Source organism: Gadus macrocephalus, chromosome 18, assembly GCF_031168955.1.
Source record: "Gadus macrocephalus chromosome 18, ASM3116895v1".
NCBI classification, from domain to species: Eukaryota; Metazoa; Chordata; class Actinopteri; order Gadiformes; family Gadidae; genus Gadus; species Gadus macrocephalus.
The window spans coordinates 13,053,164-13,074,084 of record NC_082399.1 but is presented as its reverse complement, the minus strand read 5'-3'; the positions used below and the strand labels follow the sequence as shown (position 1 = coordinate 13,074,084).

Here is a 20,921-nt window from a genome sequence, read left to right as displayed (position 1 = left end):
CCTCAACAGGTCTGTAGGCAGGCAGGCAGGCAGGGTAGGGAAGGAGAGGCTGAGGAAGGGGAGAGGGAGGTGGAGGAGGGGGCCTGTGCAGGCCAGCTCTCCGCTGCCATAAATCCACCGGGTTTATTTACTGCCTCTCGGACTTATGAATGTTAAGATATTTGATGCCACCCCCCGGCCCCATAATTCCCCTCGGGGGGGCTGCAGACTTTATCGGCCACGGTTTTGAGTTCCGTCGTACGATTGCGAGGTTGTCGGAAAAAAAGAAAAGGGGAAAAAAAGAATTTGGACCGGTGGTGGGGTACAAGTAAACTGAATAAAGACGCTTCCGAAACCCGTGACGATTCCATAACAAGGCGGTGGAAAGGCGCTGCGCTGCTGAGACAATAGCATTTCTCTCTCTCTCCCTGCCTTCTTTGTTTGAGGAGTATTGTCACGTCCGCGTTGCTCCCTATTGTGTCGGTTGCTACCTAGCATAACCTCAAATAAAGGCACGTTTAATAGCGGATGAAGAATTCTTCATGGTCAGATTAACGTAATAACCCCCCGGCCCAGCCTCCCTATTTAGCTGGCGAATCCGTCGGTTGGCCCCTGAATACAACGGCCCCTCCCATGTGTGTGTGTCGGGGCAGTGCACGTGGTAATGGATGGAGACAGTATCTCTCGAACATGCCAGCGCGATAAGCATAACAATGGCTCATCATATGGATTACGTGTGTTCTGCCGCTCTCGGTGGACGTGGTTGTGCCAGGAAGGGACAGATAGCCGAGCGTGGATTTAAGGGACAGGCCTCCCCAACACCTTATCACACCGGCTTTACATGCTAATGGACCCTAATTGGTATCCGCAGGGGGTGGGGAGTTGGGGTGGAGGGGGCTTTTTCTGTCCCGGCGTGGCCAAATTTTGTGCGGGCTCTTGCGAAACCTACCCTGAATTTAGTCAGCCCTTTTGTCTTGCAAATCACTTTTGTTTACAAAGTATGGTGGAAGCAGCTCCCCCTGCCCCCACCTCTCTCCCTCCATTTCCACCTCTTCTTCCTGTCTTCCTCTCTGCCCCGCCAACCCCCCCCCCCCCCACATCCCCCTTTTCCAATGTCTAGGGACAGGAGAAGGGAAAAGGTGCAAGCATTGATTCCCCTCGATAAACAACCATTGCATATGTGCGTGCGTGCGTGCGTGTGTTTGAGAGTCGGAGAACCAAGTTTGGCACTGTTAAACAAAAATGTAAGCCTGTGAGACATTAGCAGGCCCCGGCACATTCTCTCAGCTTAATTAGTCCGAACTGTAATTGTTCATGGTCTGCCAATAGGAGTAATGCTGAAGGAAAGTGGAGGTTCACTAAATCTGCCCTGGGTTTTTGAAAAACAATAAATCACTTGCATATTTGTGCCGTGATGCAGACGGAGGCGAGACCTCTCCCATCTCCACATGAGGTAAATTGTAAAGTCAATGAATCGCAGATGTACGGGATGGAGGGGGGGTGTGTGTGTGGGGGGGGGGGGGGGGGGGTGCTGAAAAGACAAGAGCGAGGGAGAGGGGGAGAATCTAGTACAGTAAGGGTTTGTTATTGCCTGGTGAATGAATGGAAAAGATTTGCGCCGTAAATATTTACTGGTTGTGTGTGTGTGTATGTTTTTTCTCCACTTGCACGCAGAATTTAATTGTGTAACACTGATGCAGTTGGCAGGCTTGCCGTTTGAAAGCCTTCGAATGCCCCTCGATCCCTCATTCCGTTTGAAATGCCATGCAGAGCGAGAGAGGGCTAGGGAGAGAGGAATAGGGAGAGAGAGGAATAGGGAGAGAGGGCTAGGGAGAGAGGAATAGGGAGAGAGAGGAATAGGGAGAGAGGGCTAGGGAGAGAGAGGAATAGGGAGAGAGAGGAATAGGGAGAGAGGGCTAGGGAGAGAGCTGGAGAGAGAGGGATAGGGAGAGAAAGCTGGAGAGAGAGGGATAGGGAGAGAAAGCTGGAGAGAGAAGGAAAAGCAAAACCGGCGTTGAGCCAGTGTGAGTTGTGTGTTTTTAATTTAGATTTTTACCCAGTATAAAGGGAGTGGTGGTTCCCTGGTGCCACTAGCTCCCTGTTTGGGTTAGGTGGGCCTTCAGTTCAACCTCACCCTGGCTTTCTAACGATTCATTCCATCTCTGACAGTTGGTTTCAATAAAACAATTGCTTTTTTGCAATGCTCATCATTTCGTGGTTTTTGGATTTAGCTGATGATGTTTGGCGTTCATTTAGTCACAGGAAGGCTCATATTTTATTAAGATAGTTAAAGTTACCTTCTTTAATTTTTACTTTTTTCTTTTGTGTCAATGTCTGTTTGAGGTGTGGGATAGGGTATTTATAAACTGTGGCTAAGAATGGGATTATTCAATGATACATCCTCTTTAATTTGTTGTGTTTGGATGTGTGTGTGTGTGTGTGTGTGTTTGTGTGTGTGTGTGTGTGTGTGTGTGTGTGTGTGTGTGTGTGTGTGTGTGTGTGTGTGTGTGTGTGTGTGTGTGTGTGTGTGTGTGTGTTAGTGTGTTAGTGTGTGTGTGTGTTTGCTGGCGAGAGAGAGCACAAGAGCTAGAGGCATTAACTTAGCAGCTGTGCACTGATACACACACAGTCTTTCTCCTATGCATCTCTATAGACCTCAAAACAAAGATGGCACTGTACATCTGGAATGCAACTTGTGTCATCTGTTAAACGCAGGCTTGCTGCGCTGTCGGGCCATTGGGATTGGGGCCTCCACAAAACATGGAAATCAAATTACCCGTTGTGTGTGGCTCTGCATACGTGTGTCTGCACATGGAGCCACCAGATGTAATTTTTGGAGTTGTGTACGTCGTAACATGGGGAAGCTAAATCTTCTTTCTTTTCCCTCCTATTTGGACGTGTGTGTATTTTATGCTGTGCTAAATGGGCTAAACATTCAACACAGCGCACAAGTCAGTTGGGAATAACCTGACTGGTTCACAACTAAGTTTAGTAAATCTGTTGAAAAATGATTTTAATTTGGTTAAAGATCACTGACACACTCAAAGGAAAAGTATAAACTGGGGCATTATTTGTTTTAAAAGGATTTGTAAAACAAAATCACTAATCATTCCGATTCACGTCAGCTAATTGTCGCTTGACAAACACACGTGGCGAATGAATGCAAATCTGATCGAGGCCTTGCCTTTTACCACACAGCCAATCTGGTCTCTCTCTCTCTCTCGAAAGTACCTCCAAATGAAGTTAGAGTATCGTGATAAGATAAAGCGAGCTCGTCCTGGCTGACTTAACATTTCATGAGTAATGTTATTGCACAGCATCCAGCTTTAGTGATAAGGCCACGATTCACTGTCGATAACTGTCTTCCAAATGTACAGTTGAAAAAATATATAGTTATCAGGCCCTGGCATCCTGTTTCTACCATACTAACATGTTTTGTGTTTGATTTAAACAGTTTTTTCCATATTAGCTCTGTTGTGTTGTATCATGACTTATCTTTGTCGACTGAGTGTGCACATTTGTATGCGTCTGCATTGTAGTGGTTCTGGATAGCTTCAATAGCTGAAAGACTTTACTGGTGGATTCAGGAGGGAATGGGTGTTGAGTGAGAGTGCTGGGTGAAAAGCGGGAAATGTGTGTCGGACTCTGCCTGCGTGTGGGTGGGTGGGGAGGAGGAGGTGGTGTGTGTGTATGTATGTGAGTGTGTGTTGGAGGGGGGTTGGGGGTGACACAATGGCAGACTGAATAGAGCGCATAATTGCTATTAATGTTGGAGCAATGGGAGCAACGACAGTTTCTGGTTATATGGCCAAACAATGGCAGTCCAGGCTACACATTTAGCTTCCTGTTGAAGACAACAGCAGGGTCCAACACTGAGATGAGCCGGAGGGCGGGGGCAACTTTTGTTTTATGCCATGCTTGACTTGACAGGCGTTGGTATGTGTGTGTGAGCGTGTATTTGCCCTTAACAAATGAATCAGTTTTCGCTCTCTTGTCCCTTTGTCTCAATAGTTTTATTAGAACAATTATTTTTAAAGATTTCTGTTACTGATCTTTAAAAAAAATATATTTTCTTTTTCTTTATTTCAATATCTGTGGACATATTTGTTATAGATGGCTTCCCAACTATCTTAACAAATCCTTTTCAATCATTTGTAATTATTTACCATTCTATTTCTTAATTGTAACAAAGCTATTCATATTGTCTGCTATCGTGGTCACATTCAAAGTAAAAGCCCTCATCAGTCCATTGACTTGATGGTGGAGGGAGGAGACGGTTAGCTTCGGCTCCTGCCAGCTCTGTTTAGATTGCAGAGTGTGTTTATTTGGGGTCAAAGCTCACCAGTGCTGACATGGATTTTGTTGAGAAGGAACCTCCCCTCTCACTTGTCTTCACAACTGAGAAATCTCCCGATAGAAACTCAAGCTCTCTCTCTTTCTGTGTGTGTGTGTGTGTGTGTGTGTGTGTGTGTGTGTGTGTGTGTGTGTGTGTGTGTGTGTGTGTGTGTGTGTGTGTGTGTGTGTGTGTGTGTGTGTGTGTGTGTGTGTGTGTGTGTAGGTGCCTGTTTTTTAACTGGGCTTATATGTTGGTGTTTGCGTGTTAGTGTTGTCACGGTTACCAGGGTGACAGTGTTGGATATGCCACCAGAGGGATTTCATGTCCACTTTCCCCAGAATGAGAATATGTACCATTATTTGAGTAAGTTTATTAAAATTCAGGTCGGGCTGACCCCGTTGGTAGGTTTGCATATGGATATTATAATTAATATTTAATGCATTATATTTTCATTGCACAGCTGTGCGAGACAACATAACAAAATTATGATTCCCTTCCCTGATATTAAAACTATACAAGAGCAGTACTCAAAGTGCATCCGGTGTATATATTAGCACAATTCAAATACTTCGGTAGCACTTTGACACCTGACGTCGAGTATGAGACTTCAAACCAACTGGCTATAATAATAACATTTATTTAATGTTCAAGGGTCCTTCCCAGGATTTGTTTTCCATGGTGGCACTCCCACTTGTTAGTTGGAGCAATATAAATTTGAGGTTGCGATTAGCTTGGGTTATTGGTTTTAACAAAGAAGGATTAAAAAAATTATTTAACAGCTTTTTAATTGTTTAAACGACAGCAAAAGACCTTTGTTAGTTTGACAACTAATAACGGGTTGCTAATTTAATAAACATGAATAGCACCGGTAGCAATCTTTTTTACATTTCTGGTGATATCCGATGTTCAAACTTTATTTTTACCCTCCTACTATGGAAGCCGTTTGTACTATGAATCTTCTTTTATTCAATTTGAATATTCATTCAGAAAACCTACAAATTATAGAAAGCTTGAAATTGTGTTTTCGACCCAAGATTGAGATGAGATTGTCCACTACTTGCAGGGTGCGGATAGAGGGTTTAATAACGAGAATGTCTGGCCAAAATCGAGGAAGCCTGGCCCCCCCCCCCCAAAAAAAAAGCTTATTTTAGGCTTCTCCTTATCAATACATTGGCCAAATTTAATTGATTAGCTAAATCACATAAAATGCATAGTCTCTTAAACCTTTAAATGATCCACACTGTTGCAACACTAGTGTGCGTGTGTGTGGATATACACGTTAACATTTGTGTATTTATCTGGTTGTTTGTAGTATGTTGGTGTAGTGTGTGTGTGTGTGTGTAGTACGTGCCTGCCTTGGGCGGTAATGATCACGTTGCAATAGATAATGACTCATTTTGCGTGCACAGTACACCTGTGGAAACCCTGATGTGTCAGAATAATCAAGTAGGCTCCATTGTGAACCCCCCGTCTGTGCCAGTGTCTTGCTACACTTCCTATACTAAGTAAATAATTGTACACTTCTGCAAAGAGATTACACAATGTGGCAAGAGATGTCTACCATCCCAGAATATCAGCTTGCATCTTAACTGTTGTCCAGGAAAATAATAATCTTAAAACACAATAGTGTGTCTATTAGTAGGTCATTACCAGTATTTTAGGTATTTGAGGAGGTATCTATTAGCAGGTGTTTAGCAGTATTGGAGCAAGAATCTATTAGCAGGTGTTCAGCAGTATTGGAGCAGGTTTCTATTAGCAGGGGTTTACCGGTAGCGGTATTGGAGCAGGTATCTATATAGTCTGTTAATTGGAGATTCCTTTTTCCTTCATTTGTTCCATACAATAAGACTAACATATGGTATGTTTAATACAGACTTAAAGCAGAATGAAGTGGATAAAAGAGAGGGAATGACACCTGGCATATTACCACGTGTGAATCTATCCCAAACCCTAACCCAGTTACTACAAAATGCCCCACAGTAATGATTTTTGCATTGTTTTTGTTCATAACTCTCCATTATGTCTTTGGGTCTTTCTTTGTTTTGGAAAAGCTGTTCACTCACATGTTAGTGTTCAACACATAATTAAGGAGTGAAAGGTGAGGAAATATAATATTTGTATACTTTTTTAATCTCCTTATTAAACTTAATTGTAACAGTGTGTGTGTGTGTGGGAGGATTCTAGAATCATAAGAGTGTGGAAAGGTGAAGGGGCCCGCGGAGCCCGGCTACAATTAAATTCATCTACTAATCTGCGGATTATCGTAGGATTTGGAACAAACTGTTGGCAGGCTTACAGTATTTATAAAAACAAAATGTGCAAGGCTAATAAAATGTAAGCCCGGACACTGTAGAATGCCATGAGACCTCGCTCTCTAACAGCTATCCCCCCACCCCCCAGTTAGAACATCTGTTTTGCTCCGCCATGAGTCATCTACCATCCCAGAGAGCTTCAGTTGCAAAGTTACATTAAGCTAACATTAACGTCATGTTTGTTTTGCATGTTGGTTTGTTTTTGTTCCTAATAGCATGCAAAAATATTTGTACACTGTCTCAGATAGTATGTGCGGCAGAAGCAAAAAATGGCCAGGGAATTTCTATTAGGTTTAAAAATGGCGTCAAGCCTAAATGTTCTTTCTCTTGCCCACTACCTCCACTGTCTAGTCCCTCACTCCAGTGCAGTGTGTGGTCTGGTTGTCGGCAGAATTCAGGGTCAGTTCCAAAAGTGTAGAGCTTGATCAACGGGCACTAAGTGAATTGTGACATACCTCGTTCCACAAGAGGTCAAAGTGAACTTAGCGTTTTTGTTTGGACAACCGTCCCGACAGTTAGACCATGCAACCCAATGGGAACGGCTTAAGATACTGCCACCAGAACAGCCATACATGGTGCCGGCAGAAGTCCTTAAGCAAGCAAGATTTCTGGCAGTTAGTTGATGGTTCAATCCTCACTCTACCTTCTTGTTCAGGTGTTATTGAGGTGTCCTTGATCAAGATGAATAACTCTTAACTTCCACTGACCTGGCTGTCATTGACATTGGTGTGTGGATGTGAGACATACAGAACAACATCATTCTGAATGGCTACAGTGGCTAGTAAAGTGCTATATAAACGCTGGCGGGCTATATAATTATCTAGCACAGCCCAACAGACAGCCATGCAGACAGAGGGAACTTGGCGCGGCTAAGCTGGAACATAGTTCAAGTGTGTCATCCGGTAACTACTGTTGATTTGAAACGTTGACCTGCAGTCCACCATTGTTGGTGGTGGTGATGATTTCACTGGAGGAAGTAATACTCAACTTCCTGAATAATAAAATAACAAATGTCAACGGTTCTTTTTTGAGGACATCTCTGCTGGATGTCACCAGAGATGATTATGTCAAATTGAAGCCATTGCTCAACGGCTTCAATTTAGTTGACAGTACATTCCGTACACCCGGGCACCTTTTTCATGAAGTTAACTCTGTTGTATTCTAGTGGGCTTCATTACCCAGTGTACAGGCTTATATCAGCCTAATGGCAGACTGGATGTGTCTGAATGTATCATTATGGGTTAAGGGTTCACAGTTGTAAAATAAGAAAAGACCTGTTGGAAGGGCCAGACGTGTGTGTGTGTGTGTGTGTGTGTTTGTATGTGTGTGTGTGTTTGTATGTGTGTGTGTGTGTGTGTGGATATAATAGGCGTTTACAGAGAGCGCTGGCGTCTCAGCGAGCCGGGGGTGTCCTGTGGTGTTGATGGCCATGGCGCCCTTTAGAACCTGCAGGCCTATTATCTCTTATCGGCCTCCTCTATCTTTATTGGTCGTCCCACTCCGAGATAAATGTCCAGGTCTGTCGGAACAGGTGGCGCCAAGCTGGCAGGAGTCCGGGAGCCTATCTCAATCCAAAAGTAACCTTTCCCGGTTGGCTTGTAATGTCGAGTTGCTTTAATTGTTTCGAGGGCTGGAGTCAGTTTGTTCAGCCATTTTCAAGTACATAATTATGTTGGTCTATGTCTTGTGTTCAAAGTTGATATTATTCTGATTTCTGTGTTTTTAGGTATTGGATATTGAATATTCAACTTGATTATTTTTGTCAGTTGGAGCATTAGGGCCCTATCTTGCATCCGGCGCAAGTGACTTAGTCACTGGCGCATGTGTCGTTGCTAGTTTACAACTGGCGCAGAGCGTTCTTTTCCCACCACCGCCACTCGCCGGTATATTAGGGATTGATCATGCGCCCCAATGGGCGGTTCGGCGGAAGGAGGAGGCGTGTTCTGGCGCAAACGGTATTTTGCCGTTTCTGAATACCATTGCGCTACTGACCAGGAAATACCTGGTTTAAAGTCAGTGGCGCGTTGTTCAGATGCTATTTTAAGGGCGCATGCATACATGCGCATATGCGATGCATACGGATTGCTTGTGCACCTCGCGCATACACTTTGCTTCTCCCATCTACCTAGCCGCACATTCTTGGTAAATTATTTGGTAAAGAACAGCTGATGCAGCGGTAATAAGTTGTACTTTTAAATCAATGCATCTGCAAACACCGTACAGCAAACTCATATTTTCTTGACAGAGACATCGTGTAGGCCTACATGCCCATAACTTTTAGGATTGATGAGTATTTGATCGTGAAAAACATTGTTTTACCGCGAGTGAGTGTTAAAAAGAATGAATGAATGCAGGCGCGCGTGTGTGCTCTGTTTAAACACACGCAAACTAAACACGTAACGCATAATACAATCAATGGCAATATGTATATTACCGCGGGGACACATGCATATTAGGATAGCATACAATACTGATAAGAAACAATGTTTATAATGTATTGCGTATATCATTAAATAGAACCACAGTTGCCGCATATCATAGGCCTATGTTATATCATATAGGCTACGTTTTCTTTGCCGAAATTTATTTGAGGACTCAGTATTTCTGAAGTTGTGGAAGAAAACCCCTTATTCCATGTGTGAATTAGGCCATATTATTTGGCAATAAACTGAGCCATTTGCAGTTTGAAATTCATGTGCATCTGTCTCATCTGAGACTGCAGACGCGCTGTCAAAATATCAACTCGTCCGATTCAAATGCGCTCATGGCTCTTAAAGGGGATGGGAGCTGGCACTCTCATTGGTTTGTTGGACGTTACGCCCAAACCACACCTACGGGTAACTAGGCTGCTTCAGACCAACCCTTTTGACACTTGCGCCGCGACGCAAGTGTCATTTATCCGCCTGTAAAATAGCGATAGCGCCGTAGAATCGCCCACAAAGCTACTTGCGCTTTGCGGCTTCCCACTTGTGTTTCAGACCGTTAAAATAGGGCCCTTAAGGCGGCTGCATGCTTCAGCGTTGGTGTTACGTTGTTGCGCAAAATTTACTCAAAGCAATTCATGCTCCCTTTTAGGTTGCGCGTGTTGCGCGTGTTGCCAAGCAATTCACCGCCAGAACAGTAGGTGGAGTAATATGTGGAGTAAAGTTTTTCGTTGAAGACGACCTCGAGAATGACGTCTTTGTCTGTGGGAGTCGTTGGTTTGTTTATGTGCCAGATCGTGTTCTCCCCATACACAGTGAATGATGGCAACAGACAGAGGAACAGGGGTGATGAAGTTGTTGATCATTGGGGTTGTATAAATGTGCATATCTCTCTACATTTTAAAACGACATAATGTGTTGTTAAAACGACATCATGTCCAGACAGGAAGTAGTAACCAGACCAGCAGACCAATCACAGCCTTGCAGGCTGCGCGGCTCGCGTAAAAGCTTACGTAAAAAATGACGCAAGTCTAGAAAAATCGCCCGACGCACGCAAGACGTGAGAAGTCGCGCAAGGGGTGCGCAAGGGCGCGCAAGGGCCTCTTGCGCTTGCGCTTACGCTTACGTAACTGAGCATAAATCGGCCTTTAGTCTTTCATTGTAAAAGTAACTTATGTAAGTAGTAGGTCTGCCCTTATATGCCTCTAAGCTGTTGTGGCCCACATTAGTTGTGTGTGTTTATTTCTTCTTATAAGAAACATTGTGGACCATCAGCATTCATGCAGTTATTATGACCACACAAGGAGAGCCATTCAATTAAAATGTCTATCCTCCACCCCCAACGTGATCAGAAAATCCAATAATTTAAGTGCGAAAAAACCTTAGCTGGGGTATGCCACATACAATAAGATTAAGTTTCATTCAATACTATTGATCATTTATATCAATACATTGTCTAGATATAAGGATTTATCGGTCTGTGGGGCAGAATAAAAGGGGTTGAAAAGTATCAGTGCTACCATCCAGATCTCTGGGCAGGCAGACTGGAGATGCTACGAGCAAAGGGACAGCTGGCAGAGGAATTCACCGTGCTGTTTGAACAGGGGCTTTTCTCACAGCAAACCTGCAGGAACGCGGTGGGTGGAGGTGGGTGGAGGCGGGGGGGAGGCGGGGGGAGGGGGAGGAAGTCCCTGCGTGTTTACATAGCTGAATTGTCCTCTGGGCCCTCGAGTGTCTAATGCACTACTGTTCAAACATTCACTAGTGACGAGATGACCCCTCCCCACACCACCACCTTCCCCGAACCCTCCCTGCACTCCCGCCCAGTACCCTGACTCTGCCTCCTTTGTGTTGCCATGTGTGTATTGTGTGTGTCCTTTGGGTCTGTTTGAGTGGATGTGTTTATTAACTGGGTGATGCTGGTGACATTTTTGTTGGAGGCCTTCCTGGTTACATTGTCTTTGCTAGATCAGCCAAGATAATCCTTTTTCAAAAAAACATTTTGACCAAATGTTCTCGACTATAGAAATGGCTGCTTTTTAAGTGGCATTGTGACAATTGACCAAAAACGATCCGAAAATCCAAGACCATCTCCTGTGACAATATGTTTCAACCATATCGGGATATCTGTCTTTTGGCTTCAATGCGGTGTCGGCCACCCACAGGCTCCGTCTCCCATCCTGCTACAGAATCATTGTGTTAAACCCCCGGATCAGCGATGATTGATACTTAACCATCACATGGCTCATTTAAGTACCATAAGGGAGGACATGCTTTGAGAGAGGAAGCGTCTATATAGAGACACATGGATTGCCTGTAAGTGTATCCCACCAAACGTATCCCAGCCACCGAGGAGTCGGACATTGATGTACGGCGAAGTCGTCAAGCTAATTGTTGTTTGAATTACCTGTAATGATCTGGTGACAAATCTCCCGCACTCTCGCAGGCCGAGCAGAAAATGGAACCGGCGGGTTGGCGGTGGTGCCAGCGAGTGTGTAAACCTTGCTTCAACAAGATGGATAAATGCAATTATTGGGCGGACCTGGGGAGGTGAAAATCCATTTAAAGCCTGTAAAGCTAAGCAGGGGCCGTGGTTAATTCATTTGGCCAATTTACGGGTGATGTACGAGTGTCAGGGTGCATTAGTCAGGCTGTGGGGAGCTGGGTGCTGGAGAGGGCCAGTACGGGGGGGGGGGGGGGGGGGGGATGTAAAGATTCCCCCCAGTACCGGCGGACTCTCCTTGCCTGGGACCTCTATGTTCTGCCCTCGCCCCGGCTGTCGCCCATTAGGGTGGACAATACAAATGAAGGCAGGGCAGGGGGATGACTAAAAGATGCACAGAGTCGGCTGAAGCTGGAATTGCTTTGCAAATGAGGCGGGAAGAGGCGGATGCGGTCGGCTGAGCCGGGGGAGCGAGTTTAGCCAACATCTCCATACCTGGTGCTCAATCAGTCTCTGTCGGCCAGCGCTCTAACCTTGTAGCTGCCAAAGCTGTTTTACTGAAAGGAAAACACATGAAACTTTATACATACAATCTGCACTGCCTTGGGGTTTAGGTTTAGCCCTTATGCTCAATGTGATGTTGGATTAAGGCTGATGAAATTCCTCTAAAAAGAAGTTTGAAATTATGACTTTTTTGTATTTATACTTTCAGCATTCATTTGATGGCTTAGTTAACTTGGCCTTTTATAGTCCCTGATGACAGTCAATAATTTACCTCTGTTTTAAATGTGCAGAGACTTGTACAGTAGATTTACTCTCCTGACTCAGAGCTTCTCCGATACTCTGCCTGTAGTTCAGAGCAATTCAAGTCGAGTTTCAATTGAGACGTGCACCAGGGCGTATTCATCAGCACCAGGCGCCCAAACTCACCTGAGTAACCAAACCGCCTCGGAAATTTAATCTAGAAATCGGATCTGGGTTCGTCTCTGCTTGTGGCGTCTTATTGATAGACGTGTTTCTTTGTTTTCTCAAAAAAGAAAAAAAATACCAACGCATCTCTAGTTCTCAGTATGCATTGCGAGTTTCCCGAGTTATAAATGTGTGTCTGCATTCGTGTGTGTGTGTGTGTGTTTTCTTTCGTAGGGGATGACTGATTGTAGCCGCGGTTTAGCTTTGCTTAGTTTGTGAGACTGCTATTGTCTCGCTGCAGCAGAACCACTCAACGGTTACACAAGACGAGTGGTATGCAAAAACAGTGGTTGGAGCAGCACAGAGCTGGGCTGCTGGGCGGCTTACGCTCCCAAGCCGGGCCTGAACCAGGGCAGGGCCTGGTGACGGAGAAATAAGAGACGGAGACGAGCTCTTCTCTCACCAGAGGACGGACAGCTTTTAAGTGGTGGGGCTCCCCTTAAGTGCTCCACCATTCGCTTGCCGTGCGTGTGTGTGCGTTTGTGTGTTTGTGTGTGTGTGTGTGTGTGTTACAGTAAAATATAAGTGTGTGACCGTGTTAAAATGTGCTTGTGTAGTGTCGGATCAGTTGCGTACTTCCACGAGTGTGTGTGTGTGTGTGAGTGTGTGTGTGTGTAGCTGATTCAGTTGTGTTTGTGTGTGTTTGGGGGTGGGGGGGGGGGGTAGAGTATGTGTGCGCATATACGTGTGTTTTATATGTGTGTGTGTGTCAGGGTGTGTGTGAACACGCGACTATTTGTGAATATGTGTGTGTCTTCTTTGTCCCTGGCACTGGATGGAAATGCTTGTCACCTGACTTCCATGTGGGCGGCCCAGCCCACAGAGCTGCAGCCTGGGGAGCGTGAGTGAATGCTGGGGCTTGTGGAGGACAGGTGCCCTGTCGGCCCTCCCGTGCCTGCTGAGCAGCTGCTGAGTTGGGGCTGTTAAACTCACGGTCATGGTGTCGTGGAAGGCATTAGCTCAAATTCCTCTTCCCACTTAGTTTTCGATGGTGCGCTTAGCCGTAGAGACAAGTTAGGAGTTTAGGTCCCACTAGGACTCTACCTAAATGTGTTGAGGGGGGGGGGGTCGTTCAGTTTTTGTTTAATTTCGTGATAGTTTTATTTCATAACTATAAATACAACTTCTAGCTTATTATGATGCGTCATTGTTCATGCCCGGGCCTGTTAATAGACGCTTAAGTGCAAGCTCAAGAGAAAATGGTGACATATTGGAGTTGCGGTTCACCAATCCCCCATTGTGTCAGGTGGAATGAATACCTTGGTATGTCCCAGTTACCTAAATCCTATAAGAGCAAAGACAGTGGTACTCCTGCAGCCTTGTCCTCTTCCCTCCAAGGTAAAACTATAGTGCAACTGGACAGAAGAACAGGAAACCTTGTGTCTCTGTGGGCAATCAAACACAAGCGATGTTCTGGGCCATATTTTTTCCCCTTCCCAAATCCTTCCTGAGGTTTTCCAGGAGATGTTGCTAGTACACTCCTCTCTTGCAGTTTGGATCATTTCAAGGATTGCATTCCCAAGGCCCTAATTGAAAAAAATGTACAAGTCGCCACCATCTCTCTCCCCCCACCCCCCCCCTCTCCCGAGTCCTTTCCTCACCCTCCTGGGATTAACAACTGTTGGCTGCTGTCTATAGGCCAGTGGAATTCCTTATACCACCCCCCCCCCCCCCCCCCCCCGCTCCAGAGTTTTCTATACGCTCCTATGGATCGTTTTACAGCAGTTTGAGTCCGAGGTGGCGGGTAGACGTGGTGCTCAACATGACTGTTGCTGTTTAGCGGCGTGGCTGCCGCTGTTGTTCAGGTCCGACGGGAGGACACATGCTGTTCATGGGCATGGCTATATAGAGGACAGACGTGGTCATAAAATGATTCAGCGCCGCCAACTCCCAGCCATGTCGTGTTTCTGCGTGCCGAGCCAACCACGCAAGACGAGCGAAATAAAGAGACATTGAGTTCAGTGAGTCATTTACTGTTCATTGTATTACCGGGTTTCTTCTTTTTTTTTATTGCAGACGGTAAATGTTTACTTGACGTCAGTAAATGATAGGCGGTTAATGACATACTTTTGCCATTCCTCTCCGAGGCATCCGATCATAAGTTATTGCACGTGACACCTACTTGTCCAACCAGTTAACAGAGTGATCTGAAAAAAAGAGTTTACCCAGCAACAAATAATCCCCCTTCCCACGATCAACTGTAGGACTGGTAGTCAGATTGCACCCTTTATCTTCTCCAGGACCCAAAGTCCAAGTTCAGTTATTTGGGCAGATGTGTTATCTGCCATTCCCCCCCTGCCGAGGTATAAGGCTTTCAAATTTAAACGATTGACCATGTTTAATTTATTATTCATCGCCGATCCTCCGTGTTCAAAAAGATCAATGTGTCTAATTAAGTCTCATCAAGATGGAGGGTGGTGTCGAGTTATGTGTGGTCAGTGTTTGACTGGATGAGCGCGCAATCTCAACAGAGTCCTGTTTCTGGGCTCGGGGACTTGTGGTTTGGTTGGGGCCTCCCGGTCAGAGATGGGAGTTGGAGTGGTGAACGTTATGACACACTGTGCGAGTCGACCTCCAATTGTTCCCAGAGGCCAATCAGCCGAAGAGGCAGAGGAATGCTAGAGGTGGGAAAACATCCTCAGTCCAGAAAGTCTTCATCCGGGTACTTTTAGATAGAAAAAACGAAAACGGCATGTATGCCTTTGGGAGGCTAGGAAGAAACCAGAAAAGCCACTCGTCCTTTCTCTTGCTCGCTTCTTATTCTATGAGACAAACAAACTGGTCTTACATGCACCCCTGGTTGTCTGCTTCCCCTCTGCTAGGCTGCTGGGCGCTTCCTGATGCTTTCCCATACCCCAAACCGTTAAAGCTTCTGGGAATTTTTGGGATGTGTTTTTTTTTTTGTGTTGCGAATCACTGTGGTTTTATTGGCCCCATATGCACAGCATGCATACATGTACTTGGTACATTTTTGGAAAAACACCACAAACCAAAATGTGTGGTTCAATAATTTTTAGCCAAAACGTTTATAGAATAATTGGCATTAAAACGCTCAGGAAAACATTGGCGACCGTTGACTGATGGGATCAACATTGGCCTTGCTTTTGCAATCTGTTAGTATTGGGTGTATACATTTTGTTGCCTATTATTATTTTATTGAAACAAATATAACTGTTATACTGTCACTCACAGTAAGGTGTCTAAACTGTCTTCTGGCCTTAAGTCATCAGCGAGATGGGGTGTGGGGGTGTTGAATTTTTCTCACATTTCCATAATAATCGCAGATGCTTGGCAACAGTCTAATATGTGACCCTAAACAACCCCCCCCCCCGCCTCCTCAGAGCACCAGATCCCAGGTTTAGTTTGTTTGTGTTCTTGTAATTTGGCAACTGACATGGGTAATGTTTTAGTTTGGTATAAAGTAATCGGGAGAGGCCATCTGTCCGGTGAGATTAGCGTTTTCTGCATAATTAAACGTGTGACCTCCGTGGTGGCTGAGCAGCCGCCAGCCAAGGGGCCTGAGCAGCCTATTTAAGGCCAGGGGGCGTGTCTCTGTGTGGGCGAGGGCGTGTCTTCAAAACCAAGGATAGAGCTGGGCAAACAGGAGCAAGAGATGAAATATCCTCTGTAGAGAGGTTTCTTTTTATTATAAATATATCACAAACACACACACACACACACACACGCACACACACACACACACACACACACACACACACACACACACACACACACACACACACACACACACACACACACACACACACACACACACAGAGACACACACACACACACACACACACACACACACACACACACACACACACACACACACACACACACACACACACACACACACACACCGGAATCAGCCAATGTCAAAGCCTGTGTCTCAAAGCGTCACTCAATTGGGGTGCGGCAGGCCGGGTGCTTGTGATCCCTGTGTGCATGCAGTGTAACGGGGGGCGACGAGTGAAGCTGGCACCAAGGTGTGTGCATGACTTATGTTCTTGGGTAAGAGTTTGTGTGCGTCTGTCTGTGAATGTGCTTACATTGTGTTGTGTGTGTGTGTGTGTCTCTATATATCTCAATGTGTGTGTTTGCGAATGTGCCTGCACATTTGTTTGTGTGTGCTTGCCTCTGAGGTAGCATACGTTTACTTTGTGTGTTTGCATATGTCTGTCTTTCTGAGTGTGTTTCTGTGTGTGTGTGTGTGTGTGTGTGTGTGTGTGTGTGTGTGTGTGTGTGTGTGTGTGTGTGTGTGTGTGTGTGTGTGTGTGTTTGTGTGGGCTCTGCTAGGTAGTTTCTGTTGGACCTGGTCCAAGGTCTGCTTCTCCTCATCTCTCCTCCAAGGCCTCAAAATTAGATTTCACACCAGATCTGGTGTGTAGTAGTAGGACATTAAAGAACCCCAGATAAGCTTGCTAATGAGGGCGTCTGTGTGTGTGTTTGCGTCTGTGTGTGTGTGTGTGTGTGTGTGTGTGTGTGTGTGTGTGTGTGTGTGTGTGTGTGTGTGTGTGTGTGTGTGTGTGTATGTGTGTTTATGTATACGTGGGTGTATGTTAGTGTTGGTTTGTGCATATACATGTGCACCTGTGTGTAAACAATGTGTTCTTGTGTGACTGAGCAAGTGTGTGCGTGCATGCGAGTATGTGTGTGTTTTTGTTTTACCAAGTGTATGTGCTTCAGTATTGTGTGTGTGTGTGTGTGTGTGTGTGCCTGTGGTGTAAACACTTCTGAATACTGTGTATCCTGCCCCCACTGTGGCGTCACTCTCCCAGTTTAGACGAGGGGGAGCGTACTAACAAACGCACCGTGATTACACAGAGGGCACGCCGGCATCTCCAAACACAGGACACACCACTGGAAACACACACCAGCACGGCCTGCGCGGCCTGGGGGCCGTGTCTTGCGACACTTTTGCCCACCAGAACGCTACCAGGAGGCAGCAGCGGGGAGGAGAAAGTCAAATAAAAGCATTCTGGGTCTGCCAAACGAAAATAACCATTTTAATTACTATGGTTACGTTGCGGTTGAGCCGCACCGCTGCTGGCAGGGCCGGGGCGAGGTGGCAGCGGACCCAGGGGACGGGCTTCACGTCTGGGCCGGACTCCAGGGAAATGATAGGGTGGTGTGGAGGAGACTGTGGTGGTGGTGGTGGTTGTGGTAGACATGGGGTAGGCCCTTGTCTCTCCGCCTTCTCAGCTCCCTCTTATCCCAGCGGCCGTCCAAGGACCTGCTGCAATGGGGGAATTGGTCAACGTGTTGATTACTGGGAGTTTATGTTGGTCTAGGTCACGGATGAGCCTGTGAATGTTGCAATTACAGCAGCGGTTCATTGCGTTTTTAACTATTGGAATTTAATTTGACTACTTAATTTGATTTAGACTCAAATGTAAGATTATCAAATGAAAAAAAAAAGGAATGAAAGGGCGACATTGTAGTCATAAGACCAATCTCACTCATCTTCACTTGAAAGATGTGTATCACAGTAAGACTAGTTTTTGTACTGGATACAAACACTGCTAAACTGAACAAGGGAGCTTTTATTTTGCTGGAACTCCTCCTGGATCCGTTCATTTCCCTGAAGAAATCACGGAGTTAGCCCTGTGTGTTGGCGACCTTGTTTAGCTTCAAGCTGTGGGTTTCAAAGTTATTGTGCTTCGCGCCATCACTGTTTTCACAGTCGGCCATGGCTACACAGGCCTGTAGACTGACACAGCCAGGGAAAACAAAACAAAAACAAAAGTATTAATTTAACTCTTAACATATGCTACTTCAGGACTATACCTCAGCCCCCCTTCTTTCTCCTGCCTGTTTCTTCTTAGTTATTTAATTATACTCTTTGCTACTGTTATTTATTTATTTACTATTTGACCTCAAGCTACCTGGAGAGTTCCTCAGTCCTTCCCTCACTCTTTCTCCTTGTGTCTCTCTCTTCTGTCACCCTCCTCCTGGCAACTTCTCTCTCTCTCTCTCTCTCTCTCTCTCTCTCTCTCTCTCTCTCTCTCTCTCTCTCTCTCTCTCTCTCTCTCTCTCTCAGCATGCGTTCTGATTACCTCTCCAAACTGGCAATAAGTTGATTGCTTTACAGGGATGATGTAAGCCCCTGCCCTAGGGTACATCAGGTTGGCTTTCTGCTGCTTTATCTCTTAAAGCCTAAATTAACAGCTGGTTTGGTCTGACTTCTCCTGGATCTGACTACAGGATTAGGCCCTGTTCTCATGTGAGTCAAGCCGGTTTGATTTATTGCGGGTCTATCAAGCAAGATCAATGGCTGCTCCGTTTGAAAGTAAATCCTTAATCGCTCTTTTGCACTTACGTGTCATCATTGTGAATTTCGTTCTCGTTCCCCCTCGTTCTCTCTTTTTCTTTTAGTTTTTCTCCCTTTCTTGCCCACTCAATCTTATTCTTTCCCTTTTTTCTATCCCCCTCTCCCTCATTCTCATTCTCTCCTCCTCCTCCTCCTCTCCTTCATCCCTCCATCCCTCCATCCCTCCATCCCACCCCAAGGAGAGCAGCTCTGTAGGGGTATAGCGAGTAGCCCCTGTCAATGGTATCACAGCGAATCACCGCATGGATTTTTTTCCTTCTTCTCCCCTCCCTTTTCCGCCCTCATTAGCCATCCATCGGAGCAAGGCAGGGCCCGCGAGCCCAGCTTTCACAGGCTCTAGGTCTGATCACCATCACCCCCATCACCCACCAAGCACCACCACCACCATAACCTCGAAACGAGCCTCGCTCGCTCGCTTGTTTTGTCTCTCAGATCGCCTGCTCCTCCACAAGCCGTGACTGACTTGTCACTCAGCCCCCCCCGCGTCCACTTAAGCGTGGACGCCATTTTGTCAAGAGCTATTTTAACGTCTAGATCCTATAGCGCCTTGACAGCGGCGTCTGCATCGCTGAGCGCGGGCCGCTCGTCGATGGTGTACATACAGGATATGGTAATGAGGGGCGCCACGAGCACTGCCGACTGCTTTTTTTTGTTTTATTTTTACACGCTTTAGGCGTTTTCTAAAATATGAATAAAGTGTATTTTGTGACAGTTGTCATAAAGGGGGTTGAAATGAGGGGCGAGACGGATTGGAATTTGATTTGCTGTAACTGTAACCGATATTTGCGGCTTGCTGCGTTGGGCGGTTGTTTTCTTTTAGGGCGCTTTCTGGGAGGGGTTGGTTTCATATCTCATCCTCTTCATCTCTTTCTCTTCCCCCTTTTCTTGTTCTTCTCTCATTCTTTCTGGCTTGGATTTCCCATACTTTTCTCAACTTTCCAGACATTTCAACGACGAGCCCTCATTAATTTCTGACCCTGCTCACCTCCTACTTCATTTCCCCCCCGCTTCTAAAACAACCAAGTGCCTCTCTAAATTAGCCTCTTTTCTTGTACAACCCCGCTCCCCCCCTCCGCAATCCTTCAAGTACTACTTAGTACTTTCCTTGCCCCAGCATTGTTTCCTCAGAGTTGCCCTAAAGTTTTCTGTGCTAATTGATTTAGTTTTGTGTTCTCATTGGTCCAGTGTGTGTACGGAGGGAAAGGGCCCTGGTGCCAATCAATGTAAAGCTCAGGTGTGTTTACTTCCTGGTTGGCAGCCAGACTTCCAGACCGGCTTGGGTGTGGGAGGGGCCGTGTAGGGGATAGGCGGTGGGATAGAGGGCAGGAGGGGAGGGGGGGGTGAGGATCCAAATCGACGGAATACGTGGGAAGGAAGGGCTTGCTGTCAGCCAGCTGGACCCCTTAATCCTATAGCCTTGGGGAGTGTGTGTGTGTGTGTGTGTGTGTGTGTGTGTGTGTGTGTGTGTGTGTGTGTGTGTGTGTGTGTGTGTGTGTGTGTGTGTGTGTGTGTGTGTGTGTGTTTGTGTGTGTGTGTTTCTTTATACGTCTGTTTGTCTCTAGTAGAGGTTTGTCAATTTTAGCACACCTTCTCCGGACCAGCTGTGCTCACTGTGTGTGTGTGTGTGTTGTGTTTGAGTGTGTTGTTTGTGAGAGACAAAGTGAGCTGTGCTCACTTTGTGTGTCTGTGTGTTTACCTAGTCCTCTCTTTAACAACACACTGTATATTTATTTCAAGCCGACACAGTCTCCCCCAACCTCCCCCCCCCCCCCCCCCCCTTGATGTTTTTGGACGATCGGGATGGGGGAGGGAGGTAACAAACATCCCCTCCTCCCACATCCCCACTCCCTTCCTCATGGAATCAAACGCTTCATCCAAATATCTTACCTCATGCACACCGTCAGCACTTTCTGTGGCGCGTGTGGACAGTCGTGCACTCGGATGCACACAAATGCATTGTTGGGTTGTTAGCAATAGCAAGCTCGTAGCTGGCTGATTGCATCATCCCCTGTCACTCATTAAGAGCATAGCATGCTATTTAGCCACATTCCCTGCAAACCTGCTCTGTAGAGTCTCTCTCTCTCTCTCTCTCTCTCTCTCTCTCTCTCTCTCTCTCTCTCTGTCT

At 46.0% G+C, this 20,921-nt stretch overlaps 1 protein-coding gene and 1 long non-coding RNA gene across 21 annotated transcripts in view; one reads left to right on the top strand and one right to left on the bottom strand.

The window, feature by feature from the left end:
- The window catches only part of LOC132446056 (uncharacterized), a 173,949-nt gene that overhangs the window by 51,571 nt on the left and 101,457 nt on the right, over positions 1-20,921 (bottom strand). The window lies entirely within an intron of this gene.
- tcf7l2 (transcription factor 7 like 2) overlaps positions 1-20,921 on the top strand; it is a 101,602-nt gene that overhangs the window by 4,459 nt on the left and 76,222 nt on the right. The window contains exon 1 of one of the 20 annotated variants that reach the window (XM_060036147.1): positions 14,192-14,423. The exons of 18 other annotated variants lie outside the window; for them this stretch is intronic. The gene's annotated coding sequence lies outside the window, so the exon portion shown is untranslated. Of the gene's footprint in view, positions 1-14,191; positions 14,424-20,921 lie in introns of those variants that run through there. One more of the 20 variants, XM_060036146.1, reaches the window with a different exon arrangement.